Here is a 22071-nt window from a genome sequence, read left to right as displayed (position 1 = left end):
GGAAAGTCCACAGCGCCTTAGCTGCTCGGATTCACGGCAGCAGACTCTCAATGGGCCTCCATCAGGACGGAGAATCAATAAGTGAGTCGAGGTCTCCTCCACACCTTTGCCCTGGCTGTCTCATGTATGTCAATGAGGGCTTTTATAGACGTGCTCTTTCAGCTCGCCGACTGAAAATGGTCAACTCGGGAGACGATAAAGCCTCCTCCTGCAAAATCTGGTGAAATGGTGTCGGGGAGGAGGCGGTAAATTAATCCTTGTGTGGAGAAGAGCGCTGAGCCGTATTCCTGAGGACGTCCGCTCCTGTAATACATGCTACTGTTAGAATTAGAGTACAAGTACAGTCAATCTAATAAATATATTCATCATCCTCCAGATCAGCTGCGCGGTCCGTTGTCCGTTTCCTCCCCATCTCCTGCGTTCTCGTGTTGCCATGATCACCGTTCCTCGGAGACGCGCCGCCCCTTTGTACCTCACCGTAATTACGTTCTCCCACCGTCGCTGGTTAATTGGCTCTGCCGCAACCTGGCACAAACACGGAGAATGAGCGCGCACGTTTCGCTCCTCCTCGGGTCCGCAGGAAAGTCGGCGGAGACGAGAGCTCGAGCTCCCGAGCTGGGATGCGTTGGGCTCTGGCCCCCCCATCCTCCCACTTCCACACCCTCCCTTCCCCCAACAGCGAGAACCTGGGATGAAACCTCCCTGAATCGCTGATGTTCCCAATGTTTCTATGGCTTGATGGTAAAGTCCATGTAAAATACAACGAGGTATTAAACTCGTGGGAAGCTGTAACTTGGCATTTGCCATCATTTAAAACGCATAAAAGCATTTTTGTGGCCGAATCTCTGTCGGACTCAAACCGTGCACGCCACCGGGCTCGCCATTGTGCACGCCACCGTGCACGCCACCGTGCAACACATCAAAAGCGATTGGAGCGCTGTTCGCCTGTCCTTTGGCATTTTAAAGTGTTTATCCGAGTTGGTCTCCGTTTTCTTTTGGTTGTATCTTTGCCTTCTTCCCAATGCATGCAGGGATGGGCTCCGGTCCGGTCCCACGGGAACCTGCATGGAAATAGAGCGGCTAAAGGAAATAATTGGTGCAGAGAAGGAGCCGGAATCGAGCTCCATCGCTTTACCCTCCGGCTTGTCTTTCCTGGGCTGCAGCTGGCGACCGCTTGTTCTTCGCCTACGTTACGATCAATACGACACAAATGGCGTCTCGCCCCCGACGGCCATGTTTTGCCACGTTATTACATCATCGTTTTAAAAACAGTCGGTTTGCTCAGTGTGGAGTTTAAGCTCTTTGTTGGCCGATGTCCGTTTGAGTCGGGGAGGAGAAATCGATTCTTGATCATTCGCCTCCTGATTATTTCAGAGCACTCGTGTGCTGAAGTGGCAGCGACGCCCACGTTTTCGCACGACCCTGCAGGAAGTCGCCACTTTGCTGGATTTCGTGTCGGAACAGATGACGTGTGGGTTTGAGCGTCTGCTCGGGACGCCACCTGCTCGCCACGCTTTAAAGATGCAGATGCGTTATTTTTGTGCAACCAGTTGATATAATTAAAATGGAGCAGCCTTTCTTTCTTTTGCTGTCCGGTCATCACATTATCATCCCTTTTTTTAAATATTTTTTTTATGCCCGTTTGAATTCAAACTTCTGGGTCGACTTCTGTCTCCGCTGGCGGCTCGTCTCGCAATCAAAGGAGGCACGTCTGAACTTAAAGGGAAGCGAAGCAGGAAGTGATGACGGAGCGAAAGCGTCTTCGTTCATGACTTTTAAATGTGGAGGCCTGGTTTCTTGCTGCTGCTCTGGCACAGAGGGAAATCGCTGTTTCAACAAAAGTTTTTTCTTTTAAATAAATGGATAATATTTTCCATCAATACATGTTGCTCTTGATCTACAGAGGCTCTCCCTGTTTGTCCCACCCGCACGGTGAAAGGATAGCTAACGGAGCAATTTCATTTCTGATTTAATGACTTAATCCTTCATAATAAAGGTCTCCTATTTTGTTATTTTTGAAGCTTTTATTGTGAAGCAGCAAGGCTGAATATCTTTATAATGGATTGAAAAGATAATCCACACAGGAGTGAAGCCGGACGCCAGCGTTCGGACACGCTTTGGCCTGACGGCGAAGGCGCGCTTAAACCGTTAATGGAAATGCAGATTGGTGTGTCCGGAGAGCGCCGACGGCGACGCCCTGATGGCGCCGCCTCAGGCAAGGGTGGCCGTAGAGAATTGTTGCTGTTATGGCTCCCAACCCAGACTATTTCCTGTATTAAAACCGTATTTTTTTTATATGCGTTAAACAGATCAAACCACGAGGACAGACGTCTGAAATGAGTCTTATCGATTTTAACAGTGTCAAATCAACAATCCATCAATTTACAGCAGAATCATTTCCAACGAGTAAAAATGGATTTCTTTTTATATCAATGGTTGGAGATATTTGGATCTGTCCTTTGCTTTTGAGATCGGGGCCAGGAAAAATGAACCGGCATCCCCATTATGAAGGGATGAATTCACTTTGGATTGATTTGAGTTGGATGTGGGAATCATTTTGATAGAGGACTGGATAAACCAGATGATGAAATCCTTTCATCAAGCGTTCCTTAAATTTATATGAGGAAGGATTGGAAAGATGGAAGCCCTTTTTAAACTGAAGGTCAGCCATCTTCTCCTGAAATCTGCTCACTTCCTAAATTATCTGGTGCAAAAACAGCTTTAGAGTCTGCGATTCCCGAGACGGGACGTGATCCATGGAATCGTTGATAGGGTTACCCCGGATGACGGGAAGTTGTAAACATCTAATTGTCTTAAATTACTCCTGCAACACTTCCCTATCGTGAGTGCACCTTCACCGATGGTGTAATAGCTGGCGTTCTGCTGCCTGTAAGTGAGGAATAAAGGCCCCATCGGGAGGAGACGGAGCCATGAAATGAGTTTCCTCTCGGCTGTCTCATTGACATTCAGCGTTTGTTCTCCGTTCAGCCTCCCACTCGCTTCCAGACGACAACAAGAGAGCAAAGTGGGAGACGGGAAGCGATGGAAGGCGGAGACGTGGTGAGCAGCAGGTTCCCCCCCCCCCACACACACGCACACACAACCCCAAGTGTTGCCGTAGCAACTCATTGTTTTCCAGCTCAGTCTTTTAGCGGACGACTGTCTCAGCCAATCGTCTCCTAGCCCTCTGCGACAGAAGGAACGCCCGTGCATGCGCATCATTCAAACGATGCCGTTGTGCTAACGAGGTGGTTTTTGGCAGGTTTGGAAGCACGAGAGACGCTTTAGGCGTCGGCTGTGTGTCCCAACACAACAAAGATGCTGTGGAATTAGTGCACAAACGGATTTGTTGCATCTTCAAAAGCTCTGGATCTATAGATCCAGAAGAATCCGCCATTTCTGAAAGTCTGCTTTCTGTGAATAAGGGTTTGTTTTCATGGTTAATGAATCTAAAAAATAAAAGTAGGTGTAAATCACAATACAAGCGAGACTGAGATGCTTGGCGGAGGTCTGGGATCCGTCCTCCTGGCCGAACCCCCTTCTGACTGGTTCTACTGGATGTTTGAAAGCTGCATTCAGGCGTCTCTATTCTCCCGACGTTAGACTACAGCAAAGACGGTTGCGCTGCGGCTCCTACAAAGCTCTCAGAGGAAACGCTAATCATGACCGTTGTGTTCAGAACAGAGCGGGCAAATACCGACGGGAGACGCCTCCTTGTCTCTTTGAGAGACGGTCTGGCTGAGCGGCAGCAGCCGGGCCCGCTAATGTAGGTTGGTGGCAGGCACGTGAAATAACGTAGTGGTTCCATCGAACGAACCTCTCTGGGGGGGGAGTATCCATCCAATTCCACGACGTGAAAACACGCCGCCCGTTTTCACTTAGCCTGCCTTCATTTGTGACTGAAATGCATCCAGATGCAAACTGAGTGTTCTGCTCGATGTTTGCCCCTGAAAAACACGGGGGGGGGGGGGGCGCTTTACTTTGCTTTTACGGCCTGACCTGCGCACCTTGTTTGGATTGAGTGTCGCTGCTGGCCTTCTGACAAACTCGGGATTAATCACTGCGACGACGCCCGCTTGACCACAAGGAGCAGCATCGTTTCAGGTTTCGATAGTTCCACCCCCCCCCCCCGTGCGGATGCGTCTTTATCTTCGGGTCGCTGACAGTCGACACAGTTTGTTGCATCTGACGGTCTGAATGTGGCGAGTGTGAAATTGTCACGTCGATCCTCCTGTGGGCGTGGCAGGCTGAGGGAGGGGCTTGTGTTTTCACTGGAGGCCAACAGTCAGGCCGGAGGATTGAAGTTGGTTTCCCCGGCGACGCCTCCCGTAGAGTCAAACATCAAGTCTACGCGTTCGTGTCTGTAGCGTCGTTTTTAAGTGCATTTACTTGTCGGAGCCGGAGAAGCCATCCGCAAGCCCCCCCCCCGCACGGCGACTATAAAACCTATGCTAATGAGGTTGGGGACTCGAGTCGGATGTGGAAGGTTGCAGAAAACGAGCAGCGAATAATCACAGCAGCAGGAGGAGGCCCCCGCCTGCCATGCAATAATGCATGATTCAGAGCTATTTTAAGATCGCAGATTGCTAAGCCTCGATTCCTTTGGGGAAATCTCTCTCGCCGGAAAACTGTGCCAGGCGGTAACGCTGTATCCGGCGCGGACCGGCCTCGGCGCTCCGCGTGTAGGAGCTGGTAGAACAGGTGCCCGTTCGGATTAGCCGTCGCGTCTTTGCTGTTTGCTCGGATTTAAAGACGGAATACCAAGCCGAACGGGTGGGAATTTGGCCGCGGCCGTAATCGCGGTTCTCTTTGCAGAGACGCGTCCTCTCTTTCCTTTTCGTTGTTGTTGTTGTTGTCTCTCAGTGTAAACCCCTCTGAACCCCTCCGATAACGCTTTAAGATGGAATAAGCTGCATTTCATTACAGTATCAGGACTCGCCATTGTGACCCTTTTGAAGCTGACACTCTATGAAAGGTCGGGCGATCGGGACCGAACGGTTGTTTGCAGGTCCTTGTGTGGTTCTGATGCAGCCCTCGCGTCGGATGCAGCAAAGACGGAGAACGGTCTGCCCAAACGGAGACAACGGCAGCATCGATTCCCTTCACAGCAGAAATCTGGATCTCTGTTGCGTCACTGAAACCAGTCTGTGGGCGTTTAATCCTCATTTAGCCCGGCTGACGTTCAGAGGCCAGAAAGGCTTTCAGCTGGACGCCTCTGAGTGTGACGGCGAGCATCATCCATGTTTCGCACCTCATCACTTGATTACACTGTAATTAAGGCACAATTTTTTTTTTTGAATGATTCAAGTTCTGTTATTGCAAAAAACAACCCCGATTTAAATGACGCTTGCCTCTCTGGGCTGAAAGGGCTCACTCAGAACTATTCTAACAGCATCTGGCAGAGCAATTTGTCCACGACCTCATCTGTTCCGCTGAACGGCAGAATAATTTTCACGCTGTATTACGGCGCGGGCCCAGAATGCAGCGCACAGAAACCCCAAAATCCTGCTGCAGACGGCAGAAGAAAGAAGAAGAGGCGACTCCTCGCACCGTCGGCGCCATATCTGATAACGGATGTGACCGACTTCACGTCAAATTCCTTCATCGCTCGGGGGATTAATCATGAGAGCATTCCCAACGTGGCGTCACGGAGCCGCACAGATGCTTTATAATCGTAAGAAAAAAAAAAGTTCTGTGACTGGCAGATTCTTTGTCCTTCCTTCCAGCTTCAAAGGATTTAATCAGAATAACTGGAGCGCAGCAGAGCCTGAGCAGACGCCCCCCCCCCCCCCCCTCTCCGCTGGATGAAAACCAAATTCCGAATGAACCCGCCGCAAACTAGTCGCTAAGTTTCATCCGTGCGGATCCGAACGGGAAGTCATTCCCAACATCAGGGACTGTTTCTCTTGAGGATGGTTGTGAGGCTAATTTCTGCGATCGAGTCCCGGGCGTCCATCCCGGCTCAAGATTTGGCCCCCTCCTAGTTTAGCCTCATGATAAAGAACCATTGGAATCGGTGGCATACGTTCATTAAACGGACGTGTGGGAAGGCGTCGGCTCATGATGAACAATAACTGGCTGCAATCTGCTATCGACTGTCAGGATGATGCATCGTCTATTAATTTCTCCCTCGCTTGGAGGATGGCACCGTACCAGGGCGGATGAATATTCTAGGAGGGGGATCAATAAGTGATGAGGGGAGGCTCGCTCGGCTGTGCTTTGTATTTCCTCCACCCCCGTACAGAATGTTTCTGTCCTCCCGCCCACATCAGCAGAGATGGGCGATGTTACGAATATCAAGACGCAAATCGACATCACAGCTGACAGAAGTCATCGTTAGCAGCGGGATGACGCGCTGTGATGTCACCGCGATGAAAGGGTGAGCCTCCATCCAAACCCAGGGGACCCAAAAAAATGTAACTCCTCTCGTGCAAAATTCAAAGACTGACAAACGAATGTGTGTGATTGCATAATCGCCACCAACAAGAATCGTAGGAGGCCGCACGCACACGCACGCACACACACACGCACACACGCAGGTGCAGCGTAAAAATGACTCAATGGACAGGAAAGGCTTCAGATGTTGTTGCTTTATATTCCTTTTCTTTTTTTTACGTCCCTGCTTGCCTCTCCTCGTTTGTCTCTCCTCGGATGACTCGACGGACCGCGAGGCGAGCTAAGTGGCTCCCCGGAGACCCCGGGTTGCTACGGGTGTCTGGCCAGACACAGGTGTGATGCGTAACGACCTGTGGGCGTCCTGTCGTTAACGCTGTGTACGTTCTGGGACGTTGTAAGAATCCCTCTCTTTAGTTTTGGCACAAGCTGTAGATGCGCGGAGGAGCTAACTTACTGGTATCCGTGGGTCGGCCGGGCAGCGCTTCCCGTTTCTCTCCTTTCCTGAAAGAAGAGAATGTCAAGCTGAGCATCAGAGCGACGGACCCACGGTTCAGCGCGAAGCTTCGGCCTCCTCCTCCCGCCTGGATCGTCGTCATGGCGGCGAGACGTTGGGTTAGACTGCAGGCATGGCCAAACTACGGCCCGCGGGCCGTCTGCGGCCCGTTGGGCTCTTTAATCCGGCCCGCCGAACTTGTCCAAATTATATCGTTAAATCAAGCAAGTATTATTTGTAAATGCAAAAATGCAAAAAAAAAAAAAAGATTTTTCCAGCCATTATAAATCGAGATTTATCCGTGATTTTAAACACTTCGTGTTTCTGGAGTTGATTTGAGGGCAGGATTTCCAGCAAGTTCACGTTTGCTTTAGCGCCGCTGAGTTCTCCTAAACTGTGACAGGACGGCTTCGCCATCTGCCAACATCGGCCTCGTGTCCCATCACATCAACCAGAAAACACACGAGCAGCTGTCGGTGTAACAGCTCCTAGAATACAGAAACAGTGATGGGGGGGGGGGGGGGGGGGGCAGCGATGTGATAAGAAGCAGAAGTTTTAGCTCTGCAATAATTACGGATTAAAGTTGGAGGCAGCCGAAACCACAGCTTTTAGATAAGAGCTCTTTTCAGACCTCCGCCAAGCAGCTCGTTCCCCTCCCGGTTGGACCCTAACCCAACCTTATCTATAATATGAACTAATTCTTCTCATCATGCGACCCCCCCCCCCCCCCCCCCCCTGTCTAACCACTGCTGTAGTTCTCCTCCCTCTTCTTGCATACAGCCTCTGAGCCTTGCAGCGTCCCACAGGTCCAACACACACTGCAGCAAAAACACCGAGACGAGACAATCAGCAGATTCCTGCTAGAACCAGCGCGGATAAAAAGCGTCTGTGGAGGCCTCATCCTGGATCGGAGTAGCGCAACACTGCTTTCTTAGACTCAGTCTAAATACAGTCATCTCTATTTTTCCATCGTGATGATGCTGCTTTGTTTTTCAACACGAGATTGCAAAAAAAAAAAAAAACCTCTAAGAAGCAAGAAAAGCACTCTGAGGGCACAGACTGTCATTTTGGATCCGATCCAGATGACATTCGGTGGTGAGATGGAGGACCCCACCCTACATGACTGTGTGAAATCCCATTAACATCGGTCGATAATCAACCTTGGGATACTGAGGAACAAAATTTGAAGCTCCATTACCGAAAATTTCAAAGTGATCCAAAATCCAGGATCTCTTCTGGATCGTCACCAAAATTGAATCGACTGTTCCTGGTGAGATTCCCAATGTATCCTGAAATTGTAATCGAGCTCCATCCATCCCTCTTTGTGAGTTATCTTGTTGACAATCGGACCAGCGAACCGATGCAGGAGAAAACCTCGCCTCCTCGGCGGCGGTAATTAGGCAGGGCTCCGGATTAAATACGACTAAACGCAAAGCATGTATTCTGCTGCAAAAGAATGGCTTAGCCCTCCCACCATCACTGCAGCTTCTTCCCACCCTCAGGACTCACACAGGCAGCGGTAAAAGATCATGTCCTTCGCTAGCGCGGTTTTCTGCAGGCTAAAAGGAAACACTTTATTTTTAAGGCAAAAATAAAATGGACTGGATTACAGAATAGCATCTGTGAAATCGTATCTGCCTCACTTCCTGTGGATGTTTAAGGAAGTGGGAGTGATGATGGGATGTGGAGGCCTCAACCGACAACCAGCTGATGAAGACGGATGGACGCAGTGACCGTGTAACGATGATGATGATGAGGGAAATGAAAGTGGTCCAGGCATCGGTTTGCAGGCGTCACTCTGTTTGTGCTCATGAATAAATACACAATTGTTTCCTCGTCGCTCAATACAGACGCATGCGCCGGTATTCTGGCTCATGTCTGGTGTTTTTTTCCGTTTGTCTGAAGCGGTACAAAAAGTTTCAACCCGACTTGCATGTGTTGGTTTGTCTTTCTCGATACCGTGCGTCCTTACGATCCTGAACGCATCGTAAAGTTGAAGCTTTGACCCGCGGCGTTCGTTGGGGTTCCTTTGGGCGGGGCTAGCTCGGGTTGTGGGCCGAGCTTTATTCCACATCGGGTTTAATCAGCTAATCGGTGCATAACGTGTGTTGCATCTAATGATAACACAAGTTCCTGATTTTTTTATCTGTACGCCTGAAAGACGGGGATGTTAACACCCTCATTAGCATGCTTCAGCTAGCCCTCAACTCGCCCGAGGCCGAGAGGTCGCCAGAGACTCCTCCGATTCGGCGTGTAGCAGCAATCCAACGGAGGCTTTCTGAGCTTCCCGCCGATGGAGCCTCTCATCTGACCTTTTTTGAAACGCCTCCCGAATGCGAATAAGATCCGCCGTGCAACTCGTTCGTGCACAGCTTCTGAAATTATCTTAATGCCGTCTAGAGATGTCTAATCCCGTGTGTGTGTGGTGATTTAGTAGCAGACGCTGCATGGAAATCAAGTAGGGAAATTCTTGCCACTTTGATTATGTAATACAACACCTGCAAAAACAGCAAAATAAGCGTCTAACTGTAAGAAGTAAAGGAGTGAGTCCTGAAGGAAGTCGGGATTGACGGTTATTTAAATTCTCCGACCGGGAAGAGACTTTCCTTCACTTCCACCTTCCCTCTCAGCCATGAGCTACGCACCATTGTCGTGGGAGGGTAGCGCCTCCCCTCCCAAACAAGGGGGACCAATCGTGGAACGGAATGTTCCAAGACTTCTCTTGAAATCAGCTGGACATCATTGCCCGTTCAGAATCTGATGGATCCGGTGCCGCTGGGCTTTTGGCTTCTTCGCAGATAGACGCGTTTCCGCCGAGACACGGGGCTCCCTCCTCACTTTTCCTGGTGACTTTTGACACAAGTCGACTTGGCGAAAACATTAAACTAAAGGCACGATGTTGAAAAATGTCCCAAGTTCAAGTCCCCAAAAAAAGACTCTGTAACAGGCCAATGAGCGCCGCAGCAAATTAGACGGGTTAGCTCGGCAACCGACGGCAACAGAGAGAGAGAGAGAGATGATGGCAACAGATCAGCAGTTCGTGTCTCGCAAAGACTATGGAGTCTAGCGACGTCAGAAACGACCTTCATCTTCGTCTTCTAACATCTGCCAAAGACGTTTCTGCTCAAACCCGTGTGTCGGTTTGTCAAAGACGAATGCGTAAAAGGCTGAGCTGCGTTTAGACCTCTTAAGATGGGGAAGACCCCCCCCCGTTGAGTGTGAATCTTGATAAAGGGCCGATTCCCAATATTCCCATCAGCCTTAAACCACAATGCCATTCTGCTTTCGGTCTCCTTCCTGTTCATTGTCTATGCTTTAGCCCCTTGTTTCTTTCGCCGCCTCTCTCCGAGCACGCCTCACGCTGTAGATGGATTATCTGTGATTTGCTGTCTGTCATCCCACAAATGATGAGCAATCGTCTGCGATGCCAATCGATAAATGATGACATACACAGAGAGAGAGAGGTTGGGCTCCACAGCGATTCAGGACTCATCACATTTGTCATGCACTTTTCGATCGAGTGTTTACTGCGAATGGCCGATGTGTGACATTTTAGTTTCGGATACAGTCTGATTTAGTTGGATTACACCTTGTCGCCGTCAAAGTCCTTGTAGTGTAAAATAAAAAATACTGAAAAGGAAAGTTCTCTGGATCCATCATGCATATTTGACCAAAAAAAACCATCCTCCAATGTTTAAAAAGGAATTGTCCGTCGTGGCGTTTCATCAGAATCCTAAAAGTCACGACTCTTCAAAGTGGGAGGCAACTTTGTCGAGTCGTTGTTGCGTAATCCTGCTAACAAACAAAACAAAAAGGCTTCGGTGAAAACCTGACCTACTTTAGCAGAGGTCAGTCTCACCCTAGGCCTAAGAAGAATCACAAGTGAAGCTTTTGCTTTGTGTTAAATAGCGATTCGTGTCACGAATCAAGGTAAAGCAGGATGGCGTCGGTGGCGTTCCCTCCGGGCGCCGCCTCGCAGCGACCCTTTAGTGCCGCCCGTGATTAATGCGGCTATTGAGAGGCTTTCTTTTTCTACCCGGCTCAATGGGAGAAGCGTTTCTTTCCTTCTTTCTCTCCAGTCATTTTGCCTTGCCCCCCCTCCCACATGTGACCCGATTTAGTCAGAGTTTGAAACCGATTCGGACTCATTTGCATGCTAATGCTATAAAGAGAGGTGAGATCCTTTGCATGCATCACCAACTCCAACGGACGCCGCCGCCGCGCTCGAACAAGAATGAGCGGCGCCTCGGATGACGTCACTCAAAGCCTTGCTGTTCCCGCATTTAACCGGGAATGTCGCACTCTTTGATCATAGCAGTAAAGGTTGCATCTCATTTAATCTCCAGCTGCTGCATCAGCAGATCAGATTAACGGATTCCAGATGTTGCTTTTTTTTTTTTAGCTTCCTCTGTTATCGGCTCATCAAGAAATAGTTAGATTGGAGAGTAAATGGATTTGGGGTGAAGTCGATCAGATTCCCATTCGGTCCTTGGAAAGACGCGTTTAGATGTTCCTGATTTCAAAGCAGGGATCGTTTTTTTTTTATAAAGTTCCTGTCATCTGGACTCGATCCTGGAAAATGATGGCGGAACACGAGTCTGTGCAAAAGAGTGTCGAAGAATAACTCGTCCGATTTGTCAGCGGTAAATCCGATGTTTGTCTCGTTGGGTTCCTCTTCCTCAGAGTGTCGATGTGAACAAACCCTCCTCACGCCCGGACTGGCCACTCACTAGTTATTGATTCCTCGATGGGCGATGATGCGTTAAAAAAGGTCAGGGGAGTAAAAAAGAAGTGTTTTCTCGAACCAAAATAGATTCCCGGTGGAAGGTCGATCGGAGTGAGACGGATCGGCATTGCTTGAAATCAAACGGGAATAAGGAATTTCCTCAGCGGAGACTCGAGTAAAGGCAAACCGGATATTTGGAAGTTTAAACGAAGCCCCCCGCCCCCCCATGTGGCATCCCATTTTGATGAAGACAGACACCTTCTAACCAAGTTCGATTGGCCTCTAAAACCCTGCGGAAAACGGGGAAAACAAAAACGGCTGCAGGAACGTTTCAAAGCAAAAGATTGAAGTATAGAAGCAATAAATTATAATATTTTTAAATTTGGAAAAATGTATTCGTATGAAAATGATCGATGTGGAATCCCATGTTTAACGTTGGTCTTTATTTGATTTGATTCTCTGTAGCGACAAATCCTGATCGATTTCTTCCTCTTCTACGTCCATATCAGGCCCCCCCCCCCCCATAAAAAAACCCCCAAATCTATACATATAATTTCAATCTCCAATATTTAAGATCCAGACCTGTATAAAACGGTGGAAAATCAAATCATGTCTGGATATTTATATCTAATTTACCCATTTCTGGGAAAATGATCCGAAACGCGCGAGAAAATTCGCCTCTAGTTCACCACGGTCCGACACGCCAGTGGGCGAGGAGTGGGCGGTTGGTCCACGGCAGCGTCTTCGCAGCACCCTCCCTCCGCGCCCCTGGCACACGGTGGCGCACAGTGGTACACAACAAGGACGCGCAAATCCACGCATCCACACGCACATTTAGCTCGAAACAACTTCAAACCCGGATTCCCCAGACGGATTCCGCTGGTTCCGAGTGGACCGGAACCGTGGATCGGAGGAGCTCAGTTTCTTTCATGAATGAATAACAATCGGGGTTTGCTGAGGTCACGTACGCGCAGAGCACGCACGCGCGTACTGGCGCTGCTTGCAGGGTCACCCAAAAAAATGAATGACCTTCCGCGACGGTAAAGGGAGGCCCGTGGAAATGTCACGACAACCGCGCGTTTAAGGCGTGGACGCGGCGGCGCGTGGATGATTCACCGCCCGCGTTCCACTCGGCGTCCGCGGATTCACGAACGGCTCTAATGTTCCGTCGGGGTTGCCCCCCGCGGCGTGGACTTTGTGTCCCCCCCCCCCCCCCCCCCCAAACGCGCCCTGTTCACTGATGCTGTGGACAAATCCACGGGCAGAGCCGCTCAGCATCCCTCCATCCCTCCATCCCTCCATCCTCGGGAGGGGAGAACCACAGCCCCAGACATAAAGAGCGCTTCGGCCACGGTTCACTAACCGGTTCCGGTAAACGCTCTTACCTGCAGGCGGACACGACGAGCTCACCTCCGGAGATCGGCGGGGTTCGGCGGCTGCTGGTCGCGCATCACTCGGCGCGCTTCGGCGACAGATCGCGGACGGAGCGCAGCGCCTGACGCCTGGAGCCCCGGAACGAGCATAAGCCAATAACCAGCACACTGCGGCTGTCTGGGCCGGAATACTACCCCCCCCCCCCCCCGAGCTCCACTCCCACTCAAACAAAGGGCGATCAATGACTTAAACCGGAATAATGCATTCACATCGATCCAGTGGGAGAGAGAGTTCAGGGTTATCGATCATCAGGCTGGACAAAATCAGTTTAAAATCATCCCAAATATAATGTTATACCTTATAATGTATATTATATATATTTTTTTTTTAAAGAACGTCATTCAGCACAAAAACAACGCAAATATCTAGAGATTAATCCGGTGATTTATATAATTCCGTGAGAAATCTCCCAGAAGCCTCAGCAACATGAAACAGAAACCATCGAATTTTAATAAATGCTTATATTTTCTCGAGATTATCTTCTCAACAGAAAATGTCTTATCAGAAAAAAAGTTATTTTATTTCTTCTGAAAAGTAAGAAAGAAAACTTATTCGTTTGTGTTTTAACCCGAGTGACGGTTTAAAACAGAGATCAGGTGCAGGCGGGTGCTGCCGCCGTGTGGCGGCTTGTTGGCATTACGGCTGAACGAAGAAGCGCTAAAGACAATGTCATTTTGAAGAACCAAAATCATTGGTCTCTCATTTAATGCAAATACAAAAGTATTTGTCTGCACCAATAAAGTTGTCCTTTGTCGTTGGCTCGCCTGCAGCAATGCTTCAGTTTTAAATTGTCTATCGAAAAAAAGGGAAGCTGTCAAATATGAACTAATTAGACAAAAGCAATTTTTCCGAAAGATTGATAAACTTCCTAATTTGCCTCAGATTTTATCGTCTTTCCGAAATAAGGCGTCATCGTTGTTTCCACGCTGTCGTCTCCGTTATGAGGGAATAATAATCCGGGAATGTTGTCCTGTCATCCGTGTCTTTAGTAAAATACTCTGAAGGAAATAGAAGACACGGAGTTAAAAGGTCATCTAACACACACACACACACGCACACACACCCACACACACAGACGCACACACACACACACACACACACACACACACACGCACACGTTGGTCGTAAATCCCACGTTACGCAGCGACGTTTCTCCGGCATGAAAATCCAGCCCTGTGAGGCGGAGAATAATTCCAATCCACAAAGTAACTGTGAGCTCAGTTTACCGTGACTGGACGAAAGCCATTGTGTTGAAAGACCTGTTGACCTGTTGACCTTTGGGTTTGTTCCACCGAATCAAACCGCGGCTGGAATGTGTTTATCCGTTTAACACGATCTTCCTTTCCGTTCGCACTCTGTTTCATCCTGGTCTATCTTATAGAATGAATCAATAATAAAATCGGTGATCTATCAGCATCTGATAGGCTGCCACTGATCGATCACTAACACTAGAGGCCGCCAGTGAGCTGCGCGCTGCGCGCAACGCGCGGCTCCCGGTGGAACGTGAACGGCCAGTGAATGCGCCCGGCCGACCGCGCGGGCTTGTTGGCTGTAATGGCTCGATGCCCCCCTGATGAGAGCCTTAACGGAGCCTCAACACGTGAGCGGGCAGGTTAACCGCGCCCGTGCACGGAGCGCGTAAAAGCCGCATCTCTGCGCGTAAATATTTCCACAGGATGGCTGATCCCACAGTGAAAACGATCGATTGATGGGGAAAAGGTGAATTCACGTCATCGCTCATCTCAGCGGGCGCGTTGCGCGCTGGTTCCACGCGCGCCCATCGTTCAGCGGGCGCGCGCGTCTTGTGCCGTCACCGTGGGCATCAATTTGATTAATGAAGCCGGTTGTCTGTCATAATTAAAAGCTCTTTCTGAAGCAGGGCGGCTGCCGGACAGATAGAAGCTGCGTTTTAACGGCGCGCTTCTTCTCCTTGTTTTGTCTCGTTAATGAGAATAACGCGGGATTGATTTCCCTCCACGTTCACGAAGTGACACCAAAACATCCTGCGACGCTGTGACGTGGGGGGACGGACACCCCCCCCCCCCCCCCCCCCCCCTCTGAAATGTCCAGCAGCTGTCAGGGCGCACGGATGCGTCGACCTCCTACACCGACCCGCTCCACGTCTCCTCCCTTCTCTGCGACCATCCCTTTGAGTTAGAGGGGGGGGGGGAGAGAGAGAGAGAGAGAGGGGGAACATACACGCAGACTCTACCTGCTCCTCCGGCTCTACGAGGGGAGGAGGACGCACGGAGTCCAGGCGCGTCCGTGCTCGCCAGACGAACAAGACAACGAAGCGGGCGACGGATTTGGGATCAGAGTTTTACCCGGAGAACTCTTTGGGAAAGTGATCAGCGCTGCTGCGGGAACGAGCCAGCCTCGATGAGGAGCGCACGGTAGGAAGAGTCATGCATCTCAACAAAGAAGGAGGCAACAGCAAAGGTGAGATCCGCGGAGCGCGCGCGCGGGCTCCAGGACGCCCTTGACTTTGCCGTGTTGATGTCAAGGAGAGCTAATGACCAACAAGCTGATGGTTCCGCCTGTCTGTCACGCACGCACGGACGCGCACGCACGCGCACGAACCTCGCACGGAAGGCAGGCGTGTTGTCTTTGCGAGGCGGACACTTTTACACTTGTTGTACTCGAGCCGGGCGCTGTCGCGCGAGGATGACCTGAGCGTGCACGCACAAGGTCATCCATCCATCCCCGCCGGGTTTGTTGTTGTCGCCCCAGACGCGCGCGCGCGCGCGCGTGTGTGTGTGTGTTTCCTCCATTGGGGGAGAATGATGATGATGATGATGCTGCCTGGTTCCAGGCGGCCATGCGACGTGCGTCTACCCGGTGTTTGGTCTGAGGTCACCGACTAACACCTGATGCTGAAGGGGACGCGCCTCTGACTCTGACGGCATGACGCAGCCCGGATTATTACGCGCCGTTGGAATTAAAACGATCGGGCTCCTTTTTAGAGAGAAAGTTAAGCCTCATTTAAAATATCTGCATACAATTTTAACTGTTTGGATTTAAAGTACAAGCTACAGTGTATTAAAGCAACTCAACAACTAATATAGAATAAAGTGAGAGAAATGTAAAGTAATTTTTATTTTATGTGTGACTGTCGAGCTTTATGTCTGGCTTACAACCTCGTTATTTGTAAATGTAAAGCGGCTGTTTGGAGAGGAGTTTCCCCGAGTGGCGAGCGGAGCCCACAATGACCTCTGACCTCCGTGTCTTTGGTTTCACTGGGGACAAGAGACGAGTCACCGTCTCTAACTAGAAGTCATTTTGTGATTACAAGACGGGCTTGTGTATATGTGTGTGCGTGTGTGTGCGTGTGTGTGCGTGCACAAGAGACGAGGCTGCTTTATTATATAGAAGAAACATGAATTTATTAAGAAGAACCGTTTTTCTTCAGTTCAATAACTTTTTCATCGCATCAGGTTAAAAGTTACAGGAAAGCATCTAAATACAATATAAAGGTCTAAAAACAAAATGTAAAGAAACTGACTTCATTCTGTAGCTTCAAGAAGACGCCACCGGAAATGTCCTCGACTGTAATGTCTCAGACCTGAAGCCGAATGTCCAGAGAATCGTCCTGGAACAGGAGCGGAAAGGCGTGTCGGAGGAGAATGCTTGAAGATTCTTCAACATTTCAGAAAACCTTCACAGCGATTTCTCTCTCCGTGGAAAGTTTGAATGAAGGAATGTTCAGATTTTGACAGATTTAGAAATACAATTGTCAAAACGGTGAAGACGTGAAGCCAAAGGAAGTTATTCTCTCCGTCACGGCGCCACCTCTGGCCACCCTCGACGCTGCATTGACGCTAGCTCGGCTATAGTTACGCAGAATACCGCTGTTTTATTGAGTCTATAAATATTTCTCTTTCAGTAGCTACGGTTTGCTGATTGGTCCATCGGGGGGACGCATCACAGATCCTAGGATCATTTCCTGGGACTTAATACACCACCAATTAATTTGGCGGACTTTGAGCGTGCACGATTACAAATGAGAATTTCTCCTGTGAGGGGGGTTCAGTCGTCGGGCGAGCTCAGCCTCCGGGCTCTTTGACATCTCGAAGGCTTGAGAGACCTGCCGACCCTCTTCAATCAAAAGACACACTTTCATCAGTCAAGCTGTTGGTCTGTGTGGGTGTGCCTTGATGCGAGCGGCGTCCCACTGTCGCCAGCGGCGTCTATGCTGGATGAGTCTGAACTTCTTCATAGACGAGGCTTTGACGATGTCGACGATGGCGGTCGTGAAACTTGTGAAAAAAGTGTTTTTTTTTAAATGAGAAAAATTAGAAAATATTCTAATGTAGGCCAATTTAAACATTTTGCCATCATATATGCATATTTTTTAGCTATAAATAGTTATACTGTCTACTACTACTACTACTACTACTACCTTCTTGTCCCGTGAAGGGTCGCCACAGCAAACCAACGTTCTCTACTTCACCCTGTCCTTTGCATCGTCCTCCCCAACACCAGCCAGGAGTTAGGTGGCATCACTACTTTTGGCACGAGGCAGATCCAAAACGAAGCCACGTTGTCATGGCGACATCATCGCCCTAGGTGCGCTGATGCACCAATTAGTGTATCGTGTACACGTGAGAAGGAGCCCGGTTCCTCTTCCGGAGGCCTGAAAGCCGATGGAAATCGATGAAACTATTTTCGGACTGTTCATGTTTCAGTGACGATAAATTGTTGTCGGCTGTTTTGCGCTCCGTGAGTGCTTTCTGGCTGTTGTGTTGTGTTATTACATTATGATGCGTGCTTACACGTGCACGTGCTCGTACACAATCTGACATATAGCAGCACGTCCAGAAGAAGAAAGGACCTTCATTGTGTGCATTTTCCGTCTTTCTCCCTTGACATTGTTGACGTGTCGGGACAGCGCAGACGATTTGGAAGCTGGGTAGTTTTGCATTGTGAAGGTAGCCTACCGCTACGTTAGCGGTGTGGGCTGAAGATGTTAATGGCAGACGTAGGGGTCTGGTGGACGCAGACAGAAATAGATAATTGGACCTAGAGGCAGAGAGGGAGGCGGGCGGGTCTTTGGGAGATTATCTATGTTGCGCCTTCCGGGAATGAGCACTCTTGACGTGGAAGCAAAAGGGAGCAGGAGACGCACGCAGTCCCTATTAATCACTGGAGCCACAGCGGTGTCCACGTTCTCTACAAAGAGAGAGCAGGGAGGAGCCAGAGACAAGGAGCTGATTGGGACTCAGTTTATCTTTACGCGTTTGGAGAATCCTACTGGAGCAGGACTTTATGTGGTAACATGTTAACAAAGACGGCGCCGGAGTGTCATCCTCCGCCGTCGTTTCTCCTTTTGCTCCCATTCGTAAAAAAAACAATCAAGATCCATCCATCCGTCTGTGCATCCATCTCTTCAGCGTTGGAGGTGGGGGGGGGGTCTCCTGGATCCCATCCCAGCTGACGTTGAGCGAGACACACGGGACAAGCTGGACAGGTTGACACTCATATGATGGGGGGGGGGGCGTCGCTTTACATTTTAATGACAACATAATTTGACTGAATATATTCTCATCCAGTGGGAACAGAAAGACAGAACTGTGGATCCGTACAGAACCGTGGATCCGTATAGAATGAAAGAACGTGCCTTTACATTCTATGACCTTACTTGCATCGTCAGTAAATTAGACATCGGTATTCTGCGTACTCTTAATAAAATACTTGATATACTTTCATGCAGGACCTCCTTTGTGGAGGCAATAAGAGAGATATTATTGAAAGGGTTCAAAGAGTAAATCGTTTTGTTGTGAAAATTGTGATCCAGAATCCAGGATCTCTTCTGGAGCATCACCAAAATGTAATCGTCTGTTCCTGGTAACATTCCCAACATTTCCTGAAAATGACATCAAGCTCTCTCTAACATTCTGAGTTATGTTGCTAACGGACAGAAAAAGGCCAGCAGAAACATGACCTCCTCGGCGGTGGTAATGAGGGCGCCTCGTTACAGGCCGTCTGATCGGCGATTAATTTTAATACACGAGCTGCTGCTGGAATAAAACCTGCCTGGAAACGAATGTGACTTAACAAACTGAAAGTGGCCATCGCTTTATTTTTGGAGGGTAGTAGCGGATATATTTAGATTCTCCTGTCTCAGCCCACAGCGGCCTTGTGTGACTCGGAAGGGCGATAAGGATGAGTAAGGCAGAGGGCTATTAGTGGTTCGTATACCCCTGCCAGGATTGAGGCTTAAGAGAGCGAGTCCTTGGCTACGATACCTACTGTATTATTGGATGGATGGATGGATGCAGGGATGGATGCATGGATGGATACGTGGATAACGAAGAATAAGAAATAAGACTTGGAATAATCCAGATAATTCACCTGGGCTGCGAGAGGCGTTAGAAGTCTCGCCAGGGACAGATGGTGAGACGGATCTTCCTGCCAAGACGAGCCTGACAGAAAAATATGTCCATGCACAGGCGAGACCAACACGGCTTTAAACGTGTAAGTCACGAGGGGGGCGTCGCCGTCACACCCCCTGAACCTTCATCGTCCTGCCGTTTGTTCTTTATTGCATCTCTTTGAAATATTAAGGCCGTGCATTTAAATAAAAGAAACACCGCCGGCTGCCTGGCTGACTGTCTGTCGGTCCAGCTTTGTATTCCTCCTCCTGGCAGGAACGCTTATGTCTGACTGGTAAATTATTCATTGCAGGTAGTAGACAAGCGATATAATTAAATAAGGTAATGCCAAGAAGCTCTCGGGGACAATTAAATGTAGCACAAATGCTCGGTTCACTGTTAATTAGGTTTATATGTTGTCTGATGCAGACAAGACATCCTAACCCAAGCGTCACCCAGGGGCACCAGCTTGTGTCCAGGTAACACACGGATCGAAGGGTGTCCTGGGGGGGGGGGGGTTGTGTCTAAGCCTTCTGCACAATGGACACACAATCGCTGCACCACTCCCTCCCATCCGCCGCCAAACAAATCCCAAATGGTCGCCTGTCTCGCTAACAGAAGCCTGTTGTTTGCCGAGGACAGTCAGCAGGTGTTTCCTTTTAATGGGACACTTTTTGACAGAGTGGACAGTGAATGATTGGACGAGGTGTTCCTCGCAGACCAAGCGTAATGGTCTCCCTTTGCCGCGTCCCCGCTGGACAAAAGCTCCACTGACTCCATTAAAGCTGGGCTGGTATTCAGATCGAGCAATTACCGGCATATCTCCGCGCTAAACGAAGGCGGTTTGGATTCGCTTGAGGTTCTTGCCGATCTTTAATTTCTCCTTTCTTCTTCTCTGATTAATTTGATCTCTCGCGAGGCTGTTGGCGCCTCCACGGCGCCGCTCGACAAGGCGCCGCTCTGTACTGCCTTTATCTACCACAGGCCCGAGTGTCGGCGTCGATAATCAATGACCCTCCCTGGTTTGAACCCATTGATCTCGTGCTCCGTTTGGAAGCTGTTAGCCAGATCTGCGTCTCTCTGACGTAGCTGCTAGCGCCCCCCCTGGCCTCTCCGGCCTCCAGGGCAGCTACATTCCGATCAGACGGACGTCACCTGCCATCTCGGAGGTGACGCAGCCTCGCTCCATTACACCTTTGCAACGTTCACGCCGAATAGTCAATCGCAACGAAGGCGTGACCGTCCCGTCTCGAGCACGTGGTGCTGACGGGGGGGCTACGGTTCTGTTCGGTCATTGTGGACCACCTGCCGTCTTCAGGGACGGATGTCTCAGGCCGGGATTCCTCCATCGCCCGCTCTTCCAACCCTTTTTTTGTTTCTGTCGGTGAACTTTCACGCGAATGCACAGACGACAGTTTCCACAAAGCTCTGTATAAATTCTCTCCGTTCATCCTGCAGAAAGTCTCTAAATAAAGACGCCGCGGCAGGACTGAGCTTATATAAGCCAGCGCTGTTATTGAGGGCAGCGTGGTGGCTCAGTGGGTAGCGCGGTCGCCGCACAGCAAGAAGGGCCCGCCTGTGTACCTTGGACTCTCCAGTGCTGAGTTTGCATGTTCTTCCTCCCATGAAAAACATGGGAATTGTTAACCGTTAATTGACCGTAGGTGCGACTGCTACCGTGATTGGCTGTTTGTGCCGAACCGGCGACTTGTTCGGGGTGAGGCCGCTCCTCCTGCCCCGGGGAAACTTTGATTTCACCAAGAGTTACCGCTTAATAGAGTTTATTTTTCATAAAGCATGTGAAGCGAGCCTCCCGAGGCGTGGAGGCGAGACGGGGAATCGATTTAGGAACATTTTAAACGCGCTTGCATTGAAATGTGCCTCTTTTTCCATTTTCACATATGTTGATTCAAATACTTTTGTTCATATACTTCCTGATTATTCATAATCAGGAATACTTGGGTCAAATATTTTGTCTGTCCGTCCTCGTCAGTCGTCGACTCACTCAGCCCGTGTTTCCTACGTGTTTCTGAGGCCTTCACTCTGACATGACTTTGTCTGTCCTACAGAGGATTCAGCGGATCTGAGGTTCAGGAGAAAAACCATAAAGGATTTTTTACACATACATACAGTAGAATATTGCTTTTAAACCCCGGATGGGACCCTCGTGATGCGAGCCATACATTTCCATTACAGCTGACACCCACCACCTGCTCCTTACCGATGATCAATGCGATTGTCTTACCTGATCAGCGAGCTACACTGTATAGAGATGGAGAAACTGGAGCGTGTACTGTCTACACACGTTACAGTACTTTTACACACGTTAACAGAATGGCGGGTCCCATCCCTCTGGAAATGCTGACTCATGTGTCTATGTTTGCAATAATCAACTTCAGACTAACGGTGACTGTGATTCCACAGGGCTCAGATTGCAGGACTGTGGTTCTACAGGGCTCAGATAGCAGGACTGTGGTTCTACAGGGCTCAGATAGCAGGACTGTGGTTCTACAGGGCTCAGATGGCAGGACTGTGGTTCTACAGGGCTCAGATAGCAGGACTGTGGTTCTACAGGGCTCAGATAGCAGGACTGTGGTTCTACAGGGCTCAGATAGCAGGGCTGTGGTTCTACAGGGCTCAGATAGCAGGAC

This window comes from Brachionichthys hirsutus, chromosome 1, assembly GCF_040956055.1.
Source record: "Brachionichthys hirsutus isolate HB-005 chromosome 1, CSIRO-AGI_Bhir_v1, whole genome shotgun sequence".
Taxonomy (NCBI): domain Eukaryota; kingdom Metazoa; phylum Chordata; class Actinopteri; order Lophiiformes; family Brachionichthyidae; genus Brachionichthys; species Brachionichthys hirsutus.
Note: the sequence above shows the minus strand (reverse complement) of the source record.